The sequence below is a fragment of the Apaloderma vittatum genome, unplaced genomic scaffold, assembly GCF_000703405.1.
Source record: "Apaloderma vittatum isolate BGI_N311 unplaced genomic scaffold, ASM70340v1 scaffold2578, whole genome shotgun sequence".
Lineage (NCBI taxonomy): Eukaryota > Metazoa > Chordata > Aves > Trogoniformes > Trogonidae > Apaloderma > Apaloderma vittatum.
In genome coordinates, this window is record NW_009729999.1 from 36579 (window position 1) to 42075 (window position 5497).

Sequence of the window (5497 nt, forward strand, 5' to 3'; positions counted from 1 at the left end):
GGCTCCTGCCTGCACAGACCCTGCAGATCACCCCATCCCACGCCGCACGTTCATCCTCCAGCCTTGACTGGCTTTGGCCAGAATCTCCTCAGGTTGTCCCATCCTTTCCATTGCTAGAAACCTACTGGGGGGTTCCACACACCCCTGGGGTGGTCTCTATGGAGAGGACATCCCAACACCCAGCCCAGGGGCCAGGCCACCAGCATCCAAATCTTCATCCTGGCCTCGTGGCGCAAGGGCAGCGCATCTGACTCCAGATCAGAAGGTTGTGTGTTCGAATCACACCGGGGTCAGCCTTTCTACACCACTCCTCATCTTATCTATTGCCCCTGCTTTTCTCCACACATCCTCCCCACCGCGCGCAGGGCTCTGCAACGCACTGGCCATCTCAGCTAGAGAGGGGCACCTCCACAACCACCCATGTGCCAACTGTGGTGCCCAGAGCTTTGCTTTCAGCCAGGCAGCAGGGATCCACTTGACAGGTTATGGCTCATGACCACAGGGAGGTCTTGTGCTGGGGGTCTCCCACCACATCTTGCCTCATCAAGAAGCTGAAGGAAGGCAAGTCCTCTCTTCTTCAGGAAAGTGCAAGAAGCTTCATAACTGCCTGCTCAGCCCTGGGGGACCTGGATTACCCACCACAACTCTTGCCTGGGAGGGTAACATGGACGGGTACAGTCAGTCCAGAGGACTTACGGAGGGAGAGCTTCAAGGACAAGTATCACTCAAGGATTATGGAAATAGAGGCAGGTTTCTGAGGAACAACAGAAGACCTTTTTTCAAAAAGGGGAAGAAGGAGGATCCAGGGAGACCTAGTCTGCTCAGTCTCACCTCAGAGACCTCGTGAAGACTATAGAATAATGAAAGCTATGCCCAAATGAACAAAAAATCTGAAAATAATGTGGAAATAATCAGAAACAGGGACCATGGATTTGCCAAGGGCAGATGACTCTTGCCCAACAAGATTGATTTCTCTGGTCATTAAAAGGAGACCAGGGAACGTCATGATGGGATCTGCTAGATGTGTCACTCTAGAAGGACACAGAGTGTCTAAGCTCAATCACAAAGTAGAACAAAGTGACTTGACCAGGGGGCTCAGAACGTCGAGGTCAGCGGTGGGCAGGCCAGCTGACATTCTGCACGGCTCCATATTGCACTGGATCTTGTCTGATGTCTTTGCAATGGGCTCAGAGGATGTTCTACCCAAACAAGGGCATGGGCCGCCTTCCACGGCCCTGGGGGTGCTCAGGGGCCAGGGCCAGTGGCGCAATGGACAACGCGCCTGACTACGGATCAGGAGATTGCAGGTTCGACTCCTGCCTGGCTCGACTCTTTTAGCCTGGAGACAGACCTTCCTCATGCTCCCCCACCAAGGGCCTTCCTTCTCCTGCCCATCATCTCTCCTCCCAGGCCTTTGTTGGGCCAAAAGTGCTGAGTTGTCCTCTTGCCCTTCACAAAAGAGTCCTGCAGACCTTGCAGTGGAGCTGGGCACTTTGTCTCATCTTTCTACTGACATCCCTCTAGTCCCTCTGCTTACTCATGTTCCACACTGGGAATAATGCTTACAGCTTTGGTGCCCTCATTATAAGGACTTTTATTAACTGTGACAAGTCTAGTACATGACCATCAAAATGGCATGGTGTTGGAACACTCACCTTATGAGGACAAGACATGAGAACTGTTGTTTTTTAGCCTGGGCAACAGGAGGTTTTAATAAGGACCTAATAGCAACCTTCCCATACATATGATGAGATCATCAAACCAAGCACTGCATAGCATTTCATAGAACTACAGAATCATAGAATCATAGAATCATAGAATCATAGAATCATAGAATCATAGAATCATAGAGTCATAGAATCATAGAATGAGTTGGGTTGGAAAGGACCTTTCAAGGTCATCTTGTCCAACATCCCTGCCTTGAACAGGGACATGTCCAACTAGACCATGTTGCTCAAAGACCTGACCAACCTGATCTTGAATGTTTCCAGGGATGGGGTTCTACCACCTCTCTGGGCAACCTGTGCCAGTGATTCACCACCCACATTGTAAAATATTTCTTCCTTATGTCTAGTCCAATTCTCCCCTCTTTTACTTTAAACCTATTAGCCCTTGTCCTATCACAACGGGCCCTGATAAAAAGATTGTCACCTGATAAAAAGATTGTCACCAGCTTTCTTATCAGTCCTCTTCCAATACTGGAAGGCTGCTATAAGGTCTCTGGGGAGCCTTCTCCTCTCCAGGCTGAACAAGCCTGACTCTCTCAGCCCGTCCTCATAGAGGAGGTACTCCAATCTCCTGATCATTTTCATGGCCTCCTCTGGACTTACTCCAGCAGACCTACATCCTTTTTTTGTGTGGGTCCCAGAGCTGGACACAGAACTGCAGGTGAGGTCTCACCAGAGCAGAGCAGAGGGGGCAGAATCACCTCTCTCTGTCTACTGGTCAAGCTGGTTTTGACGCAGTTCAGGATACAATTGGCCTTCTGGGCTGTGAGCACACACTGACAGCTCATGTCCCAGTTTTCATTCATTATGTCCCCCAAGACCTTCTCTGCAGGGTTTTTCTCAATCCTTTCCTCTCCCAGCCTGCACTGATACTGGGGATTGTCCCAACTCAGGTGCAGGACCTTGCATAAGGTTCATGAGGTTTCCATCAGCTCACACCTCCTGCCTCACTAAGCTTCTCTGAAGGGAAGTCCTGCCCTCCAGCACATCAGCCTCTGCTCCTGATTTGATATTGTCCAGAAACCTGCAGAGTGCGTACCTGTTGTTAATGAAGACATCTAACCGTGTTGGTGTCAGTATCAACACCTCCATTATTAGCAGGCTCCATTATTAACAAGGCATCATTATTAACAAGACACTTGTTACGTTTCTAACTGGTCATCCCAGCACTTTGGTTCTGGTGGTCCAGCTGAGTTTTCACCCACCTTCATAGCCTCTCCTACAGTCCATATATGTGAATATCCTACATTTTACAGTTAGCTGTGCCGACAGCACTGCGTTGCAGAATTGAGACTTTTGTCCTTGAGCTCTTTTCTAAACAAGTACATAACTCTTGCTTGTTAATAATGAAAAGAGACCCTGACCAACTGAGTACAGCTCATGTTGGGATTTTGTCCGTGAGAATGAACAGACAAGAGGCTTCTCGTACACACGATGTGCATGGGAGTGAATGGGAGAGTATGATCAAAACAGACCTGAGAAAGTCTGTTCTCCCTGTGTGCTAAGAGAGTGATTGAAGGCGTACATGAGCTAATAACAACCTTGGCTGCATAGTCTGGTCTCCTTTTTGTAACCCCCAAATAGTGCTTCTTGCTAATAAGTATAAATATGTGTGCCTGCTTGCAATAAAGTGAATTCCATTTTCCACCATCTCAGAGTTTGTGCGTGCTTCTCCACGCATACACTTGCAATCTGCTTACAAGAAAACTCTGCAAGACCCTATTTAAAACTTCAATGAAAGCAAGATAAGCAAATGTTTCTTTCCCAGGTGTCAGCAGAGCAGGTGGTTGGGTAGGTGAAGTAGGACCTTAATAAATCTATGCTGGCACTTTGCAACTGCTCTTGTGTCATTTACGTGTCCCTTTTGTTCAAGTGATTCTTGGCTTGGTCATCCTCTGCTGTGAGTTATCCACTGCCATAGGCTCTGCCAGAAGGTGAAGGGACATGAAGCTGAGGGCAGATCTCATCAATAAAGACGGAGAAGGAGAAGCCCTGGAGTACCTCAGCCTGCTCCATGTCTATTTCCCTCCTTCACTCAGAAGTGGTCCCACGCCTTGTTTTTCTTTTGCTGTCGGTGTGGTTCTAAAAACCATTTAGTTGACCTTTCAGATCCTTTCCAGCCTCAACTCCAGTTGAGCTTTGGTTTTCCCATGTCAACAGCGAATTTTAATCAGATAATGATTATCACCCTGTTTGACACCTGTGCAACCATTCCTGGAGTCTGTGTCTTGTTTTGGGATCTCTGAGACAAGAAAGTTATTTACAGACTGCATTTAGTCATCCAGATGAGGAGGTGGTGGATGAGGAGGTGGTGGATGAGGAGTGGACTAGAGAGCCAGGTTTCTATAATACGGAAAAGGTCAATGAAGGGTTATAATCTTGTTTTGTGCTATGTGTGCCTACAAAGTGGAGTCAGGGTTTTCTTGTGGACATGGAGCGTGGAGCTTGACAAAAAAGATTGCATCAAGAAGAAAGTCTGTTAGATGATAGGCAAAAAAATCATTTGTTAGAGGTCACACATTAGAACAGCATCCCAGAGAGATGAGCAGGTAATTACATCACCTGCCTCCCAGGGATCTCATTATATCTATTTTTTCCTATACTGAACTAAATCCCCTTGCATCCTCCCCTGCTCCCCTCACAAAGCCCATCCACAGCTGGGAAGCCCCCAGATCTCCAGCAGGGCCAGGGCCAGTGGCGCAATGGACAACGCGCCTGACTACGGATCAGGAGATTGCAGGTTCGACTCCTGCCTGGCTCGCCCTGAAACTCCCTGGCTGTCATGGATGTGACAGGGAGCAGCGTGGTTTTATGTGGTACTTCCCCTTCCTGGTTTTTGTCCATCTCTCTGGCATCAGCATCACAGGAACATCATCTTGCAAAACATTTCATCAAAGCTGCAGAAATGCTGCTTACTTGAACAGCCATCACTCCTCAAGTTCTTTTTGGCCTGGGCTACTGACCTCCTAGACTGCTGAGCAGTCTCTGAACGTGTGTTTTCATCATAAGCCCTGTGCAAATCTCCCTTCTGTCTGTTGGGGCTGTTCAGTCTGCAGAAGAGAAGGCTCCAAGGAGACCTTATTGTGGCTTCCAGTATCTCAAGGGGGCTACAAGAAAGCTGGGGAGGGGCTTTTTAGGATGTCGGGTAGTGATAGGACTAGAGGGAATGGATTGAAGCTGGAGATGGGTCAGTTCAGATTGGACGTGAGGATGAAGTTCTTCCCCAGGAGGGTGGTGAGACCCTGGCACAGGTTGCCCAGAGAGGGGGTGGCAGCCCCATCCCTGGAAGTTTTTAAGGCCAGGCTGGATGGGGCTCTGGGCAGCCTGATCTAGTGGGGGATGTCCCTGCCCATGGCAGGGGGGTTGGAACTGGATGATCTTTAAGGTCCCTTCCAACGCTGACAATTCTATGATTCTAGGATTCTAACATTCTGCATCTGGGCTGGGGTGACCCCATGCAGCATGACAGGCTGGGGGTGACTGCCAAGGAAACAGCTGTGCAGAAAAGGAGATAGAGGGTCCTGGAGAAGAACGACTTGAACAAGAGTCAGCAGCATGCCCTTGCCGTGAAGGCCAACTTCATGCTGAGATATCCCAGGTAAGGATATAGCCACCAGGTCAAGTGGAAGGTTTCTTGCCCAGCATCCAGCACTTCTGAGAACGTCACTGGGGAACTGTGTCCAAGACTGAGCTCCTCAGTACAGACGACACACTGATAACATGGAGCAAATCTAGTTTTGTCCTCTGTCGTGGTTTGACCCTGGCCGGCA

General features: G+C 48.9%; 3 non-coding genes across 3 annotated transcripts; all 3 read left to right on the forward strand.

Annotated features, from left to right (window-relative positions):
• The first annotated feature begins 221 nt into the window (after nucleotides 1-221).
• TRNAW-CCA lies at nucleotides 222-293 on the forward strand. Its single transcript has one exon. It is a non-coding gene; the product is annotated as a tRNA-Trp (tRNA).
• A 962-nt stretch (nucleotides 294-1255) lies between these two features.
• TRNAR-ACG lies at nucleotides 1256-1328 on the forward strand. Its single transcript has one exon. It is a non-coding gene; the product is annotated as a tRNA-Arg (tRNA).
• A 3087-nt stretch (nucleotides 1329-4415) lies between these two features.
• TRNAR-ACG lies at nucleotides 4416-4488 on the forward strand. The gene has a single exon. It is a non-coding gene; the product is annotated as a tRNA-Arg (tRNA).
• The last annotated feature ends 1009 nt before the right edge of the window (nucleotides 4489-5497 follow it).